This window comes from Solanum pennellii, chromosome 10 (assembly GCF_001406875.1).
Source record: "Solanum pennellii chromosome 10, SPENNV200".
Taxonomy (NCBI): Eukaryota; Viridiplantae; Streptophyta; class Magnoliopsida; order Solanales; family Solanaceae; genus Solanum; species Solanum pennellii.
In genome coordinates, this window is record NC_028646.1 from 41,055,023 (window position 1) to 41,079,075 (window position 24,053).

At 33.9% G+C, this 24,053-nt stretch overlaps 1 pseudogene; it reads right to left on the reverse strand.

Moving 5' to 3' along the window:
• The window catches only part of LOC107001258, a 63,382-nt pseudogene that overhangs the window by 14,004 nt on the left and 25,325 nt on the right, over positions 1–24,053 (reverse strand).

A 24,053-nucleotide genomic window follows, 5' to 3' on the forward strand; every position in this document is an offset into this window, starting at 1 on the left:
CAAAATATTTGTAAATCTATTACTCTTTTATCCATAGGCTCTTTGGAAATATAAGTTTCCTCTCTTTCTTAAGTGTGAAAGAATTTACTCTTTAACTCCAAACTAGCTCAAAAGTTCTTTACTAAAAGACTAGTTTAAAAGCTCTTTTGGAATCAAAGTTTCTTTACTTGTTTAAATATGATATCATATTAAACTCTTTGGGAATACATAATCCCCATATACTTTTAATGAACTTATCGTCAACTTTACTCTTTAAATAATTCAATAGTCATGTATTATAACAAAGTTAAAATGTTTGTAACAGACTTTTGAAAAACTTTAAGAACTTATCTTGACAGAACTTCTCACTTTTTGACCTGACTCTTGACTTTTCTTGAATTGAATTATGAAGTAAAGTATAATGATTTGTGATACAAAGCATCTCATGATGTTTAAAAATGATATTAGTCACAACAAACAAGGTTCTTGAAGAATCTTAGATAAGAACTTGAATAGAAACCTTGAAACCTAGCTTGAATATAAATGATAAATAAAACCTGTTTTTGAGATTCCTAAATTAGTTTTTTGAAATCTCTATGACCAAGAACTTACGATTTTCATTAGTAAAGATGAAAATCTGATTGTTTTGAACAATTTATTAGTCAAGAAATTTGTGTAGGATTTTGTTGGAGGTAAAAAAACAAAAACAAACCTTTTTCATGTTTTCCTGTTTGATAACTATTAGTAGCACTTTATATGTTACTAAAATAATCACAACTTTTTACTCAAGAAATTGGATTGACGTGAAATTGGTGGCGTAGAATAGTACATTCAATTACCTTTAATCAGATAGGTTATAGCTCGTATATCTCGTCATATCCTAAGAGATATGGTCATTTCATATAGATCCAAGTGGAATCTTAACATGAAAAATTAATCGATAAGAAAGTTACAAGAACACTTTCAACAACTCATCAAGAACATAAATCCTTATCTTTCAAGAACAAAATTACGTTGAAAATAACATGATTGGTGTGTGGGTGATTGAACCTATCACTATGGTATCTCATGTACCTTTTTATGGATCACCACCGACAAAATCCACAAGTTAAACTTCAACGATCTTGAAAAATCTTGAATGCCATTTAAGACTTAAGCATAAAGACTAATTTTTAAAATTGAACTAACACTTGTTTTACCCCAATAAACTCCTAAAAATTAAGTAGAAGATTAATTGGTTAAAAGATAAGTTTTCCATTCCTTAAATCCAGATTTCGATCTTCTTCATTCAACAACCCAATTTCAGATAGGAATATCTGACTCATACACCACCGAAATGCGAAAAATTGGTGGCATTGGAAAGATATCTACAACTTTAACATGAACTACCTCTAACTAATCGTGTGCTAGAATTTATGGCCGTTCGAAAATGACAAGAACTAATTTTCTTAACTTGGACAGGTTTTATAGGTTTTCCCGTTCTTTCTAAAAATAAATAGTTTTAGTTCCTATCTTACTCTTAGATATTTAAGATTGTGTGATCTAACATATGAAGTCGTGTCTGTAGAGTCCTAGTTATGGTGTGAAGTTCATCAAAACTAATTATAGCAGACCATACAATTAAATAATTCATTCGGTCCTTTCATACTCTTTTCTTCCGATAGAGTGTATCTCTATAAAATTATTTCTTTAACTCGTGCTTACACATATACGATTGTTAGTTGGATTAATTTTGAGAGTGCTTTTATGAGGCATTTTCTCCCTGTGGGATAAGAGAAGAAAAGAGATGGTTGCTGACATGAGGAATAGGTTCGTCGTTGCGTTCACTAGTCTATCAAGTAATGAATGTAAGGCACTGGTGCTAGTATGTATTAGAGACAAAGCAAGACAAATGATCAATGTGCAACATGTTGAGGAGAAAAATCTAAGGGATAGAGAAGATTCTAGAATAAGAGGGCTAAGACAAAAGGAAATGAATAAGGGCAGGAAAAGAGTAATGTGAACCAATCTTCATTCCACCATAAGCAGAAGGGACTTTCTCCATTCTCATGCTAGTGCACCTTCACTTAAGAACAAATGTGGGTACAATTGCAAAAATTCTAAGAACATCAAGTTTGTACATGCTCATTCTCAAGGTTGTAAGACACAAGGGGGTACTAAGACTCCTGAATGTGCTTTGTGTCTTAAGAGCCCCTCACATGTTGGTCGTGATGGATCCACTTGTTGCGTCAAGTTTATTCGGAAAAATCATTTTCTAAGATAGTATCTATGAACAGGCAGAGAAATGGTAAACAGGGAAACAATGCCCATTCTTCTTCAATTGCTTCATCAGATAGAGCTACATCTAATTGGCTACTTTAGGGCATACAAAGAGGAAACAGTCTTCATTATATCACTTATCAGCAAGAGTAAAACTATTCGTCACATGTTGCCACTGGTATGATCTAATTCTGCACTTTTGATGTTATTCTAAAGAAACATCTTGAGCCCTTAAGATTTTCTACCCATGTTGGATATTTTAATCTAGCAGAGTTTATAATGATTATTGTGTTTCCGTCAATAACTAGAGTATCATGTCTAACTTAGTTGATTTAGACATGGTAGAGTTTGAGGTCATTTTCGGCATGGACTGACTTCATGCCTTTTATGCATCAATAGATTGTAGAACTCGAGTAGACATGTTCCAGTGTGAAGTGAATAAGTTATAAAGTTAAGAAAAGTTCAGTAGTTCCAATAGGTCATTTTATCTCCTACCTTAAGGTAAGGAAGTTAGTTATAAAGGGTCTGACAATCACTTTGTACAAGTTAATGACTCTAGTGTTAAGATACCACATAAGTCAGTTTTAGTAGTACGAGAGTTTCTAGACGTTTTTCCTTATGATCAATCCAGAGTCCCTCCTAAGAGAGAAATAGACTTCGGTATAGATGTTCACAAAGATACACATCCTATATCGATTTTTCAATACAAAATGGAACTAACAGAGTTGAAAGATCTTAAAGAGTAGTTGAAAGGTAGCTTAGATAAGGTTTTACTATATCAAGTGTCTCACCTTGGGGCGCTCTAGTCCAATTTGTGAGAAAGAAGGATGGTGCCCTTATAATGTGTCTAAATTTTCATTAGTTGAACACGTTTACTATAAAGAACAAGTATCGTCTTCCCTACAACTGATGATATTTTCGATCAACTTCAAGGTTCCACCTTTTTTTCAAAGAGAGGTCTCAGATCTGGTTACAATCTTTTTAAAGTAAGGGAAAATGATATTCCAAACATAGCCTTTAGAACCCGTTATGGTCATTATGTATTTTTCATCATCTTCTTTGGTTTGACGAATTCTTATGTAGCATACATGGACCTTGTGAATAGACTTTCCAAACCTTATTTAGAAATGTTTGTTATCTTCTTCATTAATACCTACATATCTATTCAAGGAATGAAGAAGATCATTCTAACCATGTCAAAATATAGCTTCGAACATTGAATGATATGGAGTTATATGTCAAGTTCTGTAAGTGTGAGTTTTTATTTAAATATCTTGTATTATTAGACAACACTGTTTCTTGTAGAGGGAATTAATGTTCATACTCAGACTATTGAGGTAGTGTAGAATAGGACTAGACCCATATCTCTAACTTATATTAGGAGTTTCATGGGTTTGTTTGATATTATAGGAAGTTTGTACAGGGATTATCCTCTATTTCATCCCTTTGACCAAGTTGACTCAGAAGAAAAATAGGTTTTAATGTTTTGAAGCTTGTGTGAAAGCTTAGACGAATTAAAAAAAAGGTTGACTAATACCTACTTTTTACCTTACAAGAAGTTACTCAATTATTTATGGTGTATTGGTATGCATATAGAGTCCTCTTGGGTTATGTTTTAATACAGAATGAAAAAGTTATACCTTATGACTCCAAAAAACTAAAAGTTAATGAGAGAAATTATTCAACCTATGACTTAGAGATTGCTACAATAGTTTTTGCTTCAAATATATGGCGTCATAAATTTTATGGTGTCTATGTTGATGTATTCGCCTAACACAAGAGTCTACATTATTTTTTCACTCATAAAAAACTTAATCTCAAACAAAGGAGGTAGTTCAAATTGCTCAAGAATTATAAGATGAGCATTCTTTAAAACCCAGATAAGGCTAATGTTGCTGTTAATGCCTTATGTAGGTTGTTTATTTGAAATACCACCCATTTAAAGGAAAGAAAGAGATAGCTAGCGAAAGATGGCATAGTTTTGAAAGCTTGAGAGCCGGACTAATGGATTCCACAAATGGATGAATAGTGATGATGAATGGGTTTGAGGCATCATTAGTGTCACAAATCATATGTAAAAGACAAGTAAGACCAAGATCTATTTTTGTTTGATATGAAGGAAAATGTTCATAAGAAAAATGTATTAGCTTTTAAACAAGGAGAAGATGGTGTCTTGATATGCCTAGGCAGATTGTGTGTACAAACGGCGGATAGACTCCAAGAGATAATCATGGAGGAAGCTCATAGCTCCAGATATTCCATTCATCTTGGTTCCATGTATCGTGATTTGAGAGAAGTCTATTGGTTTAATTGTATGGAGAAGCGAATTGCACAACTTTTTTCTAAATGACCAAATGGCCGCACTAAACACACGGTGGTTTTGTCACACCCTGAGCATACACCCTTGATGTGGTTGTCACTCAATGTCCATTGCTGGACTTGAGCGGACCCTTGGCCTTGTCACACCCCGGGCCTACACCCTGGACTTGGCCGACATCTAATGATCATTGCACGTCATGATATGAACCTTGCCCTGACTTACCTAACTCAGCAAAAGACTTAACTCAATATGAAGCAACAAACATTCTTATAAAACATACTTAAAATAAATTTCTTGTCCAAAAATGGAACTTAAATATCATAATAGAATACTTAAAATACACATACAGATAGACTCAAATATGACCTATCTGACTATCGATCTATGAAGCCTCTATAATACTAAGATTAATTTCGGGATGAACCCCACAACATTCTCTAAATAAAAGGACTTAAAAAATTAAAGGATATATGTCCTCGATAATGCAAGGAGTCTCACCATTGACTTTCGAGTGCTTGGCATGATTAACGAGGCGCTGGATCATGCTGATCCTAGTAACATGCATCAGCATCATTATATGATGCAGGCTAACTGACATCAGTACAGTGAATGTACGAGTATGCGAGTTGAAATGCTAACAAATCTTAGAATTGAAAAGTGTTAGAAGAAACACTTGCCTTGGATCTACTCAACTCATGAGTAACTTGACTAAATATAGAGCAGTAAGATACACACACACACACACACACACCCACCCACCCACACACACACACACACACACACATACACACACACACACACACATATATATATTTATATATATATATACATATACATGAAATCTTGTAAAACTACGTAAACACTTGGTTCGATAAAGAAAATGCAACAACAATCTCAAAATTACTTATATGTATAGTATTATAGTTTATGTGGGAGATTCAATGATAAACAACCACCACTATAGGTCTAAGTGGTGATAATGCTTCTTGCTGACGCTGCCACAATTCTCCTATAATTTTCTGTTGCATAGAACCCCTTAACATAGTGGATCTACTAACTTAACTTATGTGATCATCTAAAATGTATCACCTGTTAATACAAATAATGGCTACATGGTTTCATTGTGACATGAGTTAATTTGAACTCTTATCCCAACTTCTCTGCTCAATACTACTCCCAAAATATTCTTTAGCTCATCCTTTTAAAACAACTTCCTTTCCTTGGGTTTAAATAATTGCTCAACATATAGCTTTGAAAAGCTCTCTTGGAATTAATGTTCAACTTGGAAATAATCTGAAGAAAAAAGAATCAAACGACAATAGGCATCCAACAAGTCAATCAATGAGAATTCGACATTTTTGTTCAATAACTTCCACTTTTAACTTGTAAACAACTCATAAGTCTCTAAATTGAAATAAATTGGTGTGTGGGTGAACTAACCCAACACAAAAGATCTCACATACCTCGACATTGATCAACCCCAACGAATTCCACTTGAAGTACTTGATGTTCTGGGCGAATTCTTCACTTTTCTCCCTCTCTTCTTCTTTTCTCTCTTCTCCTATCTTAAGTATATTTTTACCCTCAATAAAACCCTAAAAAAAATTACAAAAATAAGCGGTGAAAAGTCTTGTTGGTCTTTCCTTAAATCCAGAAATTGGACTTTCCTCACTATAACAACAAAACTTTGGATATGTATATTTCCTCAATACGATATCAAAAATGTGCAACTCCGAGATATTTCCAACCATATCAAGAACTACCTCTAACTCATCCAGAGCTAGTAGTTATGAGTTTTTGAAATTGACCAAAAATTTAATTTCTTAAACTTTGAAAATTTTCAAAATTTATTCTTCTTTCCAAAAGTTATTATTTTTGGTTTCTAAGATATTTATTAGCTTTTTCAGTTTACAAGATGTTACAATATCTCCCCTTTGGGAACATTCATCCTCGAAAAAGATTTTGTTCACTAAGATAAGAATAAAAACCTCAAGTTTAACACTTACAAATTAAAAGCAAGTAACAACATGTTTACTCATAGTTTTAAAAGTACTAACAAGAGAATTTGTACCTTGATTTGCATCATCTCCGGATTAAAAAAGATATGGATATCTCTTCTGCATATCATATTCATCTTTCCCAGTTACTTCTTCAACAAATTGGTTCCTCAACATGACCTTGACTTTTGCAACATCCTTTGTTCTCAACATGATGTCATATCCGGGAAAAACCTCTTAACATAACCGGCGTTGTCGTACTCTTTGATGACTAAGTCTAGTCTCTTATCTTATATCATTACATTCATAGGTTAAATTTAGCAAAAAAATTAAAAATTTTCAGTACATCTACTCAGTGATTTACATAGACCTCTATATACACATAATATATATATATATATATCGAGTTACATAGACCCTTCGTAAAGGAAGATTACTTAATTTTCTTATATTATTGCACATACGTATATAACATATAAGATTGTCATAATAGTTGTCTGATCTAATAACCAACTGATAAGAATGTAATAACTTGGTCATAAACTATACATCAAGTAAGAATGCCTCACATGAGCTATACAATGTTTCATACTAAATGAAAAGGAAAGAACATAATAGTCTTAAAATGAAAAAAACTCCATTAGGTAGATAGTGGCATCTCCCTCGGAAAGTGAGGACCTACCCTACTTGAATGAATGAGATATGCAAGCCTTCTTCAATTCACTTCAACGACCGGAACCTAAAATGTTGGGGAATAAGAAATGGGTTTAGTACAATACTTGTACTAAGTATAAGACTATTTGCAAACATACTTTGAATTCAGGCTAATAAAAGGAACATTTCATATAGTATGTACTTTTCATTAAAAATCATAATGCATATTCAACATGACCATACCATATCACTTAGGCATATTTATTAAGTCATAGGCATGCATCACAAGAACAACAACATCATGTCTAGTCAAGTTAACATGCATATCATATTGTTGAATATATAACAAATTAACTCTATCATCAAGTCATATTAGCAACAAGCATGTATAAAAGTACATTTCAACCTGATTAAAGCAAGATGTTTAATCAACAAGTGAGATGACCAAGCGAATCCTCATATCCTTACTTAATAAAGTAACCTAGAAAGAATCATGACTACCATCCTACTTCACATATCATAATACTTAAGAATACATATAATCTTACTTTAACTGTATAGACCAACAAATATTCATAAGTTACACCCATCGATATATAGTATCAAAAATTTGCATGTTCATCATATGCATATCATATAACATTATAAGCATACTCATACGTAGGAACATCCTCTTAAGACTCCATTCAAGGCTAAGTAGAGCAATGTTTAGGTAGAGTACCATACCCATACCTAGTCTAAGCTAAACCCCTTACGTAATCTTAGTTAGATTTCAATCCTTTAATTCATTATACCTTTTGGGAACATCTTTCCCTAACCGACATAGACAATATGAGATAAAGTGGAATCCGGTGTCATGGAACCCATATCGAAAGAAGGAGGACTACTTGCCAAGGTAGTACCAAACCATGAACATATCAACTACGTGGATCCACTACCTCGTATTCCTATGAGCGCAACATAGTTCAAGAACTAACAGATATTATTGGGACCCTCTTTATGCTATAAGCATTATAGTATCCTGTCTCAAGAGTAGATTAGTGATCCTACATTCCCTTAGTGGGAAGGGACACTCCTCACTCTAGTTCACTCGGGTCTAAACTAAAGTCCTTTTTTGAAATGTCTTTAAGACTTTACTATCAATCATACCTTAGTTTAGGTCATAGAGTCTAACCCTTGTATAACATCATCACCATCATAGCTCAATAAGAATTGCATGAGTATTGTACTTCCATTACAATTCATATAGGTTAAATTTGCATATTAACATTCTTATATTATGATAAGACACATTGGTAAATCATTTACCATCTTTGTAACATTTACATCTTAAGCTAACATCTCACAAATCACAATCAAGATAATTTAATTCAACATCAGACCACCCTATCACTCCTAATTCATGTTATACTCTATTAAAACATCATGACTTAATCACAATAGATTATCTATCCTTGGGAGAGGATACATATTCTCAATGGTAACCTTATTCAATTTGCAATAGTCGATACACATCCTAAGGGAACAGTCTATCTTTATTCAAAACAAGATCGAATCCCCCCAATGTAAGACACTTTGTTGAACGAGACCTTTATTTAACCAATATTGCAAGTGTTTTTCAAATATTTTAACTCAGTTGGTGTCATTCTATATTGAGGAATAGAGATACGAGGAGTTTTTGAATGACATCGATGACAAAGTCTATTTCTCTCTTAAGAGAGACTACGGATAGATCGTCATGAAAATCATCTTGAAACTTCATTACTGTAGACACTAGCAAAAGGAAAGGTATCTCAAAACTTGGGTACCTCGCCATAAGGTACAAAATGAAATAACCCTTAGGCACTACTAAACTACTACTCCACTCTTTGACTATCTCATTAGGAATTTAAAACATGACAACTCGAGTTCTAGAATGTATTGATGCATAACAGGAATGAAGTCAGTCCATACCAAGATTGACATGCAAATATACCATGTTTAACTCCACTAGGTCAACAATGTTGTTCTTGTGATTCATAGAAATAGGAAAATCACGATACACTTTTCCACTAGAGTAGACTCTCAAAAAGGGGTAGAAACACATAAAGGTTCACTGAGTTTCTGAGAACGAATCTAAAACTAATTTGCGACATAAGGAGTAAAAAACGATTAGCTTTCTCCTAGGTATATCAAACAATAAACATTAAAAGTAAAGACTTTTATCATACAAGAGACAAGATGTAGAGGTTTATCTAGCTTTTGGAGTCTAGTAATTGCATAGAGGTTGTTCGCCCCTCCGACAGTACAAGAAGTGGCTACTATAAGTGCAACACTGTCCGATGGAGAAACTCATGAAGATTGAGCTCTATTGCCCGGATTTCCACCACCTTTTCTGTTCTTACGGAACTCTCTAATGAAGTGACCTTCTTGACCACACTTGAAGCAAGCAGTTTGGCCATCACGAAACATACCTTGGTGGGTTCTACCACACATAGAACATTCATTATCGTAACTTCCTCCATGTGCATCACTTCATTGAGAGTGTGGTGGTCTAGCTTTAAAGTTCTGCAAATTCTAGTAATGATGCTCACCTTTGTTTGTGGGTGCAGGAGTAGAAGCAAATCATGGTGCAACCCCTTTTGTTTCTAGAGTTATGGGTGATACATACGACCTTTATACTGCCCAAACTCATTCTCAATCATAGCGTTCTTTCTCTGATATTCTTTTATGTCCCTCAGCCTCTCCTCTTCAACATGTTGCACATATACCATTTACATGGATATGTCCATGCTACCTATAAGCGATGCATTCCTGCCCTCTTTGCTTGACGCAGAACCAAATCTAGTCACAAACAAGCTCATTCTGGTCCTCATATCCTTAACCATTTTCAGAGCATAGAAGGACAACTAGGTGAACTTTAATACATACTCATGTGCACTGAAAGAGTCCTGTTTCAGTGTAAAGATCTCTCATAACTTATCCTTATTAAATTCTTTGGGAAAGAAAAACCTCATGAAATCCTATGTAAAACAGGCCCAACTCGGATGTGGTGCAATCTCATCTCCACCGTCCTTCCCTTGATCGAACCAAGTGCTATCCTTAGTTTTAATGCAACTACATGAAATCTTTCAATATCAACAACATGCATCACATCAAAACTCTTCTTTAACTCTTACATAGTATTTTCAACCTATTCTTATCGAGCTCCTTATTTTTGCCCGACTTGGTTATTAAGTACTTGTCTTAATGTTTCGATAGCCTCACATAATTAAGCATCTCTGACTTCTCCTAGAGATTGCACTGTTGGTGCATTAGGTGGCTTTGGATCCTCAACATTCCCTCTAGATGGATGACTTCTCATTGCTATTCGTGGAGGCATAATGATCTGAAACACATGGAAGCATGAATTAAAGGGAAACTCTCTTAGAGATAAACTCTAATGCATGAAAAAGTAATATAAAAAAAGTGAGAAATTTGTAGATGTGGCAGCCTTATAATTATAGATGTGGCGCGCTTCAAACCAAAAACTAGGTCTTACACACATGGTTTTATAGAATCCATAGGACTCATGAACTCAGCGCTTTTATAAAAAAATTTCATGCCCCGAGCCTAGACCCTATTTGTCGCTGGCACCAAATGACCATTGCAGGCATTGAGCAAACCCTTTTCCTTGCTTAGATAACTCAACTAAAGACTTAACTCAATATGAAGCTAGACACATTCTTATAAGACATACTTATAATAAATGTTATGGCCAAAATGGCACTAAAGTGTCTCAAAAAAATATCTTCAATGCAAATAAAAAAAGGCTCAATACTGAACTATCTGTATTACGATTTGTCTTTGAAGCCTCTATAATACTAAGATAATTTTGGGACCAACCCCACAACTATCTATAAATTAAAGGACTGAAATATTGTAATGATATGTGCCCTTCCAAATGCAAGAAGACTCACCACCGCCTCTGAGTGCTTGGCTGGATAAAGAGGCTATAGATGATTTTGATCCTTGTTACCTTTGTATGCATCATGATACCATTCAGGCGAAATTGCATCTATACATTAAATGTACGAGTATGAGAGTTGGAATGCCAACAAAACTTAAGCTTTAAAAGAGTAAAAACAAACAATTACCTTGTCTCTGCTCAACTCATGAGTAACTTGACAAAATATAAAGCAGTAAGACACATGCAATACATACATACATACATATATATATATATACATATATATATATATACATACATATATATATATATATATATATATTTATATATATATATATATAAATATATATATAGCTTGTAAAACAATATAAAAACTTAGTTTATTAAAGAAAATGCAACAACAAACTCAAAGTTTACTCATATAAAAAGTAATATACTTTTATGGAAGATTCTCTAACTGACAACCACCATTATGAGCCTCTGTGCTAATACAATGTCTATACCATGCTTCTAGAACTATCCTTTACTTTGCTGTCGATAGAATTCTTTAACTTAGTGGATACACTAGAATAACTTACGTGATTATCTAAAAAGTATGACCAACTAATACCCATGATGGGTACATGGTTTTCGTGGAGCCATGAGTTAATGTGAAATTTCACCCCCACATCGGTGCTCAGTCCTACTCCAAAAATATACTTTAGGAGTAGAATGGTGCTCAACACATAGCTTTAAAATGGTCTTTTGGAATCAATTTTCCCTTTTTTACTCGAAACTCTTTTGGAAAATCTCAGTTTCCTCTTAACTTAAACATGAATCATTTATAAACTTTTAGGGGATACTTGGTTTCTTTATAACTTTTGAAAAAAGCCTTAACTCTTTATTCTTTGCTTAACTTGAAAATTTAGTCTCAAATCTACTCTTAGGGAATACATAATTCCCTTATAACTTTGAAAGGATAGACTTTAACCGTTTTACTCTTTTATTTAGCTAGAAAAGTTGAGCCTTAAAATACAGCTAAAACAATAGTAAAGACTCTTGAAAACCTTTATGACTTTGCTTTGACTTACTTCATAACTTTAGACTTGACTTTTAACTTTTTTTACTTTGATATTAACTTTCCATGAATTGGATCATGGATAAAAGGTTATGATTTATCTTCTTTTATAATTTGTAGGTGTTAAGAAATCATTTGAAGTAATTAGAATCATTGGAAGGTGTTAATATTCCTTCGAATGACTCAAAAGGGCTAAACTAAGAAAGTTTAGTCGTGAAATGTCGATACGAGCGCATTGGAGCACGACGCACCCCTGCTTGACTAGGTGCGTCTAATGAATTTTTAAAGTCTTTTTTAAAATATAAAGCTTCCAAACCTCCTTAATTCATTCAACAAAAACATGGGACAATTGTAACTCACAATACCCACTGGATTCAAAAAGGAAATAATCTGAACAAACAAGAATCAAATAACAATAGGCATCAAATAGTTCAATCCATGATAATTCGACATTTTCTTCAAGAACCTCATCTTTTAACATGTAAAAAACTCATAAATCACTCAATTTTAAAAAATTGGTGTGTGGATGAACAAACCCAACACAAAGGATCTCATATACCTTTATAGGGATCACTCTTGATGAATTCTACTTGAATTTCTTCAGGTTCTTGGTGAATTCTTGACTTTTCTCTCTTATGTTCTTCTTTTCTCTAATCTCCAAGACCTAAGCGTGAAGTTTTTTCAAAACCGACCTAAGGCTTATTTTTACCCCTAATAACTCCTAAAATGAATTAGGAAAATAAGTTGTGAAAAAACTAGTTTGTCCTTCCTTAAATTCAGAAATTGGACTTTCCTCACTTCAACATTCCAACTTCCGATAGGCATATTCTCCCCATACGATATAAAATGTGCCCAACCATAGCGGCGTTTGAAAGAAATATCCAAGGGATTTCCAACCATATCAAAAATGACATCTAACTCGTCCTGATATAGGAATTATGACCGTTTGAAAATAACAAAAAACTCATCTTCTTTAAAGTTGTAAAATTTACAAGATTTTTCCCTTTCTTTCCAAAAGAGATTATTTTGAGTTTCATAGCTATATCATATAACGAGATGTTATATGACAGCTTACTTAGCTAAGAAGAATACTTAACTCAATATATGAATCATTCTCATAAACATAACTTAAATAGATGTCTTTGACCAAAATGACACTTAAGTCTCACACACAATATCTTAAAAATGCAAATAAAGAGAAACTCAAAACTGAACTATCTGACTGACTATCTGTGTATGAAGCCTCTACAATACTAAGATGAATGTTAGGAAAGACCCTACAGCATTCTATAAAACAAAAGATTGAAAGTAGTAAATACGTATCCACTAGAATTAAAGGAGGCTCACCACTGACTCCGAGTGCTTGGATGGATCAATGAGGAGGTGAATGATTTTGATACTAGTATCTTCATCTGCGTCATGATACAATGCAGTCCAACTGACATCACTACATTGAATCTACAAGTATGTGAGTTTGAATGCTTACAAGACATAAGCTTGAAAATAGTAAGAAAAAACACTAACGTTTGCTTTGCTCAACTCCTGAGTAACTTAACTTAACATAAAAAAGGTAGAAATATATAATGTATGTTCAAAATAATGAAAAAAGTTCTTAGTTTGTTAAAGAAAAAGACATAAAAAACTCAAATTTACTCATATAAAAAGTTAAATAGTTTGTTGTAGAAGATACTCTAATCGATAACCACCACTATTAACTTAAGTGGTGAGATATCATCTTGCCCACCATTCCAAAACATTACTATACTTTGTTGTGACATAGAACTTCTTAACGTAGTAGATTAACTAACTTAACTTACGTGATCATCTAAAATGTATGACCGGTTAATACCCATGACCGTTACATGGTTTTCATGGAGACTTGAGTTAAGATGAACTCTCAACCCCACATCGGTTCTTAATACTAATAAAAAATATACTTAATCTCATGCTTTTAAAGAACCTCCTTTCTTTTGATTGAGATAATTTCTCAACACTTAGTTGTAAGAAATATCCCTCTTCGAATCAATATTCTGTTTTCTTGTACAAAACTCTTTTGGGAAATCTTAATTTTCTATTTACTCAAATGTGAAAACATTTATAAATTTTTAGGGAATACTTAGTTTCGTTATAAAATTTTTAGAAATGAACTCAACTCTTTACTTTATTCTTAGCGTGAAACTTGACTCTCAAATCAACTCTTATAGAAAACTTAGTTCCCTTATATTTCTTTGAAGGAAAGACTGCAATCCTTTTACCCTTTACTTTACATGAAATTTGAGTCATAAAACGAAGTTAAACCATTTAATAAAGACTCCTGACAACCTTTATGAACTTTTCTTTGGACTAGGTTCTTAACATTAGACTTTACTTTTAATTTTCATGACTTTAATCTTAACTTTTCTTGAATTGGATTATAAATTGAAGGTTATAATTTGTGTTCATTGATGATCTCTAGCTTTTTAGATATCATTTGAAGTAATTAGACTTATCTCAGAGTGTTAATATACCTTAGGCGGAACTAAAGAGGCTAAACAATGAAAACTAGGTGAAAAATGCTTATCCGAATGTAGATGAGGTGCACCACGCCCGATGCTGCCCTTGTGTGGGTTACGAACGTCTCCTCTTCATTTTTCAAGGCACAAACCCCTAAACCTCAATAGTTATTTTTCCAAACCCTTAGGATCATCAATACCTTCACTACCAAGTAGATCTAACTCGAAAAATAACATGGAAATTACGAATTAACATTAATCCGCATTCAAACAACCCACCCTAATAGGGATTCGATAAGATTCATCAAGAATTCACTTCTAATAATGAAAACAATTCTAAAACAACTAAAGTGAAATATATTTTTCTTTGTGGATCAATTAACCCAACACGAAAAATCTCACATACTTTGATAGGGATCATCCCCGATGAATTCCACTCGAAATTCCTTGGCGTTCATGGTGAATCCTTGATCTTTCTCCCTTTTCCTTATTCTCTTTTCTATTATCCAAGCCCTAAGAGTAAACTTGAACTTTATAATCTTGCCAATAGTTACTTTTACCCCAAATGAATTCCTAAAACAAAACAGGAAATAAATGGGTTAAAATAATAGTTTTTAAGGGACTTTTGAGTTAAGAGAGATTTAAAAATTGTTTATCATGCATGTAATTTTTAGAAATGAAAATTACAAACTATGAGTTGTGATAATGGAAAATTACTTTGAGACCTTTGATCTTTATGAAGGAAGTCATGGAAGATCACTTGAATTTAATCCGCTATAAAATATTCCACCGTTGTGAAAATCAAAATTCACAAGTAAAAAGAAAATCTATGAAGTCCACAACCAAAACAACTTTGTTTGTTGTTGTCACAAAAACTATGTTAAAAAGAATTAAATTTTTCCATATCCAAAAGAAATTTTGAATTATCTTCATGACGAATATGTTGGAGGTGATGGAATTCAAGTTTCCAGGAAATAAAAACTCCAAGGAAATTAAAATATTCTTAGATAGATTGCTTGGTATTGATAGAAAGATAAGATTTTTAGGCACTAGATTAGAAGAGGTAAATCAAATAATGCTTGAATATTTTTTTTTCTAAAATCAGATTATGCGTCAAACTTATTTAACCTAAAAAATATTCTGAAAGTTATCATTTTATTGTCTAAAAATAAAAAATGGAGTGTTATAAGTGACTTTCATTGTTTCTTATTATAATTTCTTCATGATTTCTTTCTAGACTTTGAAACTCGCAATTATCACATTATGCATACAGAGGTGACTACACACTATAGATGACTTGCCCTTCCAAGTAGTGGTGGAGGGATTATTTTTGTGGTAGGCCAGCTGGATACCCTCCACTATCATTGACTAAGTTTACCCAGGTAATTTGTAGCCAGGTTTGTTCTACACAGTGAGAGGGAGCGTAAAAGGGCCGAGTTCGAGCGTTTGTAATAAGATGGTATGTCAGTCGCAGAGTATGAGGGTAAATTTATTTATTCACTAGGTATGATTCCATTATACTTTCCGCAAATGTTGAGGGAGTGAGAAGGTTTTTAAGGGGCTGATTATTCCGATTCGTCGAGGAGTTTCTAATGTTGATGCTAGTGGTGTTCCATTATAGAAAGCGGTAGATGCTGCTATGGAGTTGTAGATTATTTAACATGAGGGATTTGAGCAATGTGAGGGAAACTAGACTTCGCATTCAGGTAATTATTGTGGTGCTCCTACTAGGAGTCGAGATTACATCAGGAGAGGTTATCACAATCAGTTCGGCATACCAATTCATGCAGCTTTACCAGCGTCTGAGATTGGTTATGTTGGGCATAGTTCTTTCAGTTCGATACATACTTCACATAGTTTATCTTCTAGAACTGTAGTCCGTGGAGGAAATTCTGCTCATTCACGTTCCTCTCACCAGCCTACATGTCATAGGGGTTGTTTTTAGTATGGTGATATGGGACACTTTGTAAGAGATTGCCCTAGGACCACACATTGATAATTACATCAAGGTGTTCATGCTTTGACTATCAATATTTCATAACATCCTTCTAGGAAAGTTGTACAGAGTGGCAGAGGTTGTTCTTATTTAGGTTGATGCGGATCTCCTTCTATTCGAGGTGGTAGTCGTGGAGGTTCACAATCCGAGGGTGGTCCTTCTCACTGTTATGTTTTCCCGGGTAGGCGAGATGATGAGGCTTGAGTTGCTACTTTCACAAGTATTATTCTTGTTTGTCATCGACCAGCTAGTGTAATATTTGATACAGACTCTACTTATTTGTATGTGTCCACATATTTTTCTCTGATTCTGGATATATTATGTGAGCCTCTTGATTTTCCAGTACATGTTTCTACTCCTATGGGGATTCTGTAGGTGTAGACTTTGTATATCGATTATGCATTGTTACCTTTATGATATATGACACTCATGCAGATTTAAAGGTCTTAGATATGGTACATTTTGACGTGATTCTATTTATGGATTGATTATCTCCTAATAATGCAATTTTAAATTGCTATGCCTAGAATGTTACATTAGTTATGGTAGGAATTCCTATAGTATAATGGAGAGGTTCTCTTCATCACCGTCCTAAAGGGGTGATATAATTTCTTAAGGCTCTTTTAGTTGGTAGAGAGAGGACAATTCACTTAGTTGGTGCACATTAGAGATACTAGTGTTGATACTCCTATACTTGAGTATATTGCAGTGGTAAGTTAGTTTCTGGAGTTATTTCTGATAGATTTACATAGTCTTCTACCTCAACGTGATATTTTTTTTTTTATTGATTTGGAACCGGGCACTCAAACTATTTCCATCCCTCCTTATCATATGACATCGAATAATTTGGAAGGGTTGAAGGTGTTAAAAGAGTAGTTGCATCATTCATTGAGAAAGGGTTTTATAATATTGTATGTATATCCTTGTGTTCTCCATTGTTCTTTTTGAAGATGAAAGATTTTTAATGCATATGTGTATTTAATATCAATAGTTTAACAAGGTAACTATAAGAAACAAACACCTGATACCTAGTAATGATGATTTATTGGATCAGCGGCAGGGTGCTTTAGTTTTTTTCAAGGTTGACTTGATATCCAACTATCTTCAACTAATGTTTAGGGCAGAGGATATTCGTACTACAACTTTTTGAGCACGTTATGGCTATTACAAGTGTTTTTTGATGTCTTTCAGATTGACTAATTCCCCAGCAATCTCTATGGACTTGATTAACTGAGTCAGTACATGGATTCCTTTGTTATTGTCTTCATCGATGATATATTTATATACTCACACAGTAAGGAGGAACACTAATATCATTTATGGATTGTGCTTGAGATTTTGAAGGAGAAGAAACTCTATGCAGATTTTTCGAAGTGTGAGTTGTGGCATAGTTTAGTAGCATTCTTAGGACAGCTAGTGTCCAAGGAAGGTATAATGGAAGATCCTAAGAAGATTGAGGAAACTAAAGATTGGGTAAGTCTTGGTTCTGTTACAAAGATGTGGAGTTTCTTGTGTCTTACAGGTTATTATCACTGATTTGTAGTGGGGTTCTCCTCCGTTGCATCCCGATTAATTAGATTGACCCAGAAGGATGTCACTTTCCAATGGTCTTACAAGTGTGAGGTTAGTTTCCTAAATCTTAAGTATTTTTTGACTACTTCTCCGATTTTAACTCTACACGTGGAGGGAGAGGGGCTTGATGTATATTCTGATGCTTCTCGAATTGGTCATTGTTGTATAATGATGCAGAAGGGAAAGGTGTTAGTTTATGTTTCAAGGCTGTTGAAGGTTAATGAGAAGAAATATCCGATTCATGATTTAGAGTTTGTAGCTATTATGTTTGCATTGAATATTTTGAGGCATTATCAATATGATGTGCATTGTGAGGTGTTCATGTATCTTCGTATTCTCCAGTGTATATTCAATCAGAGGTATCTCAATTTGAGGCATCGAGGATGGTTGAAGTTGCTCAAGGACTATGACATGACTATTCTTTATCATCCAGGAAAGTAAAATGTTGTAGCAGATGCCTTGATTGGGAAGGCGGTAAGTATGGGTAGCCTAGTCATATTATATGTTGGCAAGCGTCCTTTAGCTAGGTATGTCGAATATTTGGTAATAAATTTGTGAGACTTGATATTTCAGAATCTTGTATGGTATTTGCTTATATTGAAGCTAGGTTATCCTTATTGGAGAAGATTGAGACTCAATAGTTTTATGACATTGATTTATGTAAGATTAGAGACGAGGTGTTAAAAGGAGAAGCCAAGGATGCAATGCTTGATAGTGAGGGAGTTTTGAGGATGAAAGTTCGTATATGTGTTCCTCGGATAGGTGATTTCACTAGATTAATCATGGAGGAGGCCCATAGTTTTAGGTACTTTATTCATCCGGTGGCTACTAAGATGTATTATGACTTGAAACTACATTATTTGTTGTTTCATATGAAAATGTATATAGTATATTTTGTATCTCGATGTTTAAATTTTCACCAAATATAAACACAAAAGGCCAGAAGGTGTGACTCAGAGGATGCCCATACCTGAGTGGAAGTGGGAGCGTATTGCTACAGACTTTGTGGTTGGGTATTCACATACAATAGGTAAGTTTTATTCTATATGGTTCATTGTGAATCGACTATTTAAGTCTTCACACTTTGTACCGATTCACATTATGTTTAGTTAAAAATAGTCAACCACGATATAAATCAAAAAGATAAATCATTTGCATGGGTTCCTATTTCTACTATTTCATATTTGTGGCACATAGTTTACGTCTTGATTTTTGTAGTTTATGCAGAAGTAATTTTTCACTGTAACACCCCGAATCCTAAAAAGACCTATACCAACTCTAAAAATGGATAGGCTAAGTAATGCTTAATGTGTTGAGAATGCCTACGATTAGACCGGGTTTAGACAGTTTGATGCGTGTAGAACCAAACCTATGAACCCTTACAACATCCAAGCCAACTAACTTGGGGAGTTAGTTGAGATAGGAAAGGTTGGGTCGAGATATGTGAAGATTTACCCAGATAAGTCTTTACCGAACTTAAAAAGGGGAAATCTTAAGTTTGGAGGGTCTAGGGGTAAAATAGTCTTTTTCCATGCTAAGGTTAATATTGTCATTACTCTAAAAATATAATTAATTATTTAATTAATAAGGTGGAGGTGTATTTTGGGGAGAGAGGGTTAAAAATTTGTTCTTAGAGTGAAGTCTTGCTCAACCCAGGTTCGAACCTAGGTGGAAGCAATGTATTAAATTTGTTTTAATTTATGTTGGTAATTCATACAATTAATTAATATTTATTATTTCTTAGCTGATTTAAAATAATAGGGAAATCAGATTTTTTATTATTTAATAAAAACCTTATTTGACTAAGTCCTAAACTAGACTTTTAAGCCTAATAAAACTCTCACTCTCTCACGTCTATCTCCTCAACATTCACGGTTATTCTCTCTTCCCGTTCACGTATCTCTCTGCCAAATAAAATTCAAGAACAAAATATTTACCAAGGTTCTTCACACTTGAAGAACTCACACAAAAATATAAGAAAAACAAACGTTAATCAATCACATAGGCAAAGAGAAGGTTTAACGTTGAGTGGGGTGTTGAACTTTCGGTGTTGGACGTGTGTTAGGAGAAGTTTTTTGGCATCAAGTCGAGGTTTGAATGAAAATTGGTATGGTTTCTTTTATCTCTTGGTCGCTTTCCCAAGAGACACCTAAAGTTCATTATCTTCTATCTGAAAACTAGGGTTGTTCCCCGTTGCATGTCCCAATCACTAGCTCCCAATGATTCGTAGGTTGGATATGTTTGATGGTAGATATTAGGCGTGAGTTGTGTTTTCGGGATGAATATCATCATGTATGTGTGTTTGAAATCGTATGAAGTTTAACCTATGCGATCCGAAACTATGTATATGTGTGTGCGATGTGAACCATGAGTATGTGCCTCGGGTTTAAGGCTCTAAACCCTTATGTTAGTCCTTTGTATATGATGTACTCATTTTTATGTAAATCGTGATGTTTATAAGTGATGTAAAGATGCTGATTTGAGTGCATTTCTATATCGAATGAAATCTTTAAAATGCACCTAAAGAACTCACTAAAAACTACTTAAAACGTCTAAACATTTAATGTTGAAGAAGTGAGAGAATAGGCTGCAAAAATTTCTAGCATCTTGTTAATGAGTTTCGGGAAAACTAAAGGGTATTTTCACGCAATGAAAAATTGAATTAATATATGTGAGATCAATGGGGGTTTAACCCATGACCTCCCCTTGTCAAAAATCAATGAAATAAGATCATAAAAAGGAAATGTGACATTTGGGATTCGAACCCATGACATTGGCTGGAAAATGAATTATAAAATAAGAAATGAGAGGAGTGGGATTCGAACACACCACCTCTCAGTCAACATAAGAGAATCAAAAGAAAAAATGAATGGTGAGGCATGTGGGAATCGAACCAACGACCTCTAGGCGGAACCAAGGGAAATTAAGGAGAAGATATTAAAGTGGGGTTGTGGGGGTTCGAACCCACACCCCCTCGTCCAAAGGAGAGAAACAAAAAGAATTGGAAACTAAAGTAAATGAGGTTTTGATGATTCAATCCCACATCTTCTCAGTCCCATTGGGCGAAAAATGAAGATAAAAATTAAGGGAAAAATAAAATGAAGACGTTGGTTTTCAATATTGGGTCCCCAAGGCGTATTGATCAAATCAAAATGAATAATCAAATGTTAGTGTTGTCCAAGGGATACGAAATCGTGTTTGCTTGTTCAAATCCCGTATTGATACATAAGTGATACGTGAATGTCACGATCGAAATCTAGAACCCAGACGAGACCGACGTCGTTGACTTCTCAGAGGTCACAGACAAGCCTACATACGCCATTCTTACTTCATCTAGGTTAATTTAAGCAGATAATTTTAAACTTTTCCTCTCCTAATATGCGTACTAAACATTCTATTACATATATAATTGTTCACCATCAACGTTCTAACCTTAAGATAATCAAATGAAAGAAACAATTTACTAAAACGATAAGGATGTACTTGCCAAAATGGCACCAATATAATGTCTAAACAAAAACGGGAAATAAACCCCAGTGGAACATCCTCCACTAGTTCAATCCTACAACTAAGATAGAATGTAAATGGGCATGCATCCTCGAAAGCATGATGGCCCACCATGTCCGGATGAATGATCGACGTCTGAATAGCTGCAGTGTTGATCCTGTAGCTCTAGCATCTAGTTGTGCCTACACCTAAAAGTTTAGAGTTGTATAGGGTTAGTACACACTTGTACTAAGTATGGGTATATGCAAGCACATATCAAGGACATGGATGAGTAAGAATAGCTCTTTCCTAGCAACATGATTATAGAAGGTCATGTCAGTGGACTTGCCAATTATTATGACTTGTATATATTAATTATCTTCTGATTTACTAAAATCGTAGATAGATAAATATTCCTTTTTGAGAAGCTTATATGTTTTCATAGTGTCAAATCTTGCAAGTGGATTTATGAATGCGACATATAAAATAAGTTAAGTATTGGTGTAAAGGAAATGTATCACTAAATTTAAATTATTAGTAATTTAATTTATTTATTAGTATCAATAATATTAACATGGAGAAGTATAAAAGTGTTTAATAGGGAATTTTAAAAAATAAATAGAGGTGTTCAATTACGAATCTCTAGTGGAATTATTTCTAATTTATTACTGTAAGAATAACTGAAGTTAATTCTTTTGAATCATTCAATAATAGGAAGCACCTTGTCATTTAAATGGTCCCTATAGTGTTCATATATAAGCAGAACTAAAAATCTTATATCAAAGGAGGAAAGAGGAGAGTAGTATGAGTTTTCTTGTCAAAGGAGAACAATTGAATATTTTTATGATAGAAGAAAATAGATTATGTTTTGTTCTTCTTTTTGAATTGTTAACAGATCTCTATAATAAGGGATTCTTAATGAGTCCAATTATTTGACTCATTAATGGCTGTATTTCGACGAAAATACTGTCCAGAAATGCTTATTTTGTTTGAATTTCTCATGAAAACTCTTTAATTTTTAGATATTTGAAGTTTTAGCGGAAGCATGGGCACTTACATGCAAAAAGGAACAAAAAGGAGGAAAAGAAGGTAAAAGATGAACCTGAGCTTAGCTAGTGACACTTGGCGAATCGCCGAAGGGAAGCACTCCGCCTTTTGTTCATGTATGGTAATCCTTGAAGAAAGCGGATCAAGAAGCTTTCAAAGGAGCAATCAGCGTGTTCCATATCAATTCTGAGAAGAAGAGATTTACCACCCAATGATCAACAATACAAACATGTTGAAGGCAAAGTATAAAAAGCGATGAACTAGAAGAAGGGCGAATCGCAAAGTCATTCTGCAATCGCGCCTTACCTCGTCGTATGGTCCGCCCCATTACTTAATCAAAAAGATATAAATACTAGTTGTAGGTATTATTTTTAGAGTCCAAACATTATTATTAATTTTAACATTTAAGAAGTTAAGATTTTTGTATTTTGTCTCAAGTTTGGAGAGGGTTTTGTAGGAGACTTGAAGAAAGAAGTCTTTCGTTTTCCCCAACTATGTGGGTGTTCTTTGTTTTTTTTTCTTTGCTTATATTAAGGTTTAATTTCCTATGCCTATCTGATTTCACTATCATTTTAGGTGTATTTTGGTTATTGGTTGATGTGTGGCTAAGAACCCTCATTCTTGGGGTGTGATTTATCAAATATGTGTTGGCGTTATTGGTTGGTCTTTCTTGCGGATATACTAGATTAATTTTAATGGTGATTCCATGTCACACCCCGAGCTAACCTCGAGACGCGGACACGGAACCTAGAACCACAAGTTAGCCCTGTTGGCATGATCATGAGCATATTAAAGATAAAAAAACTGATGCAAAAACTAATAATAATAATTTATAATGAAAAGAATACCCATATGCTAAAACTGATATAATATGAAGACTGATGAGTTTAATACACTGAAGTTACGAACTTAACACTAATAGGAAACTAATTACGTCTTAAAATAACCTCTAAACTGGACTAGAATTACTGGGACAAGCCCAGCTAAATGTACCAAAAATAGAAACTATATGTCTAAAAGACTGAAATGAACTCATGACTGTTCTCCTTATAGAAAGAGGACTCACCACTGAATCTGTTGAACTGGAGATTGAGAAATCGATCTATGCTTGATCTGGATACTGAGAACCTTAACCTACATCACCAAAAGATGTAGAACATGTATGCGTCATTACATGAAAGGTACTGAGCATGTAGGATATAATCAAGCTGAAATAAAACCTAATTGAACAAGCACAAAAGGAAGTATAATAATTTGAACATGATA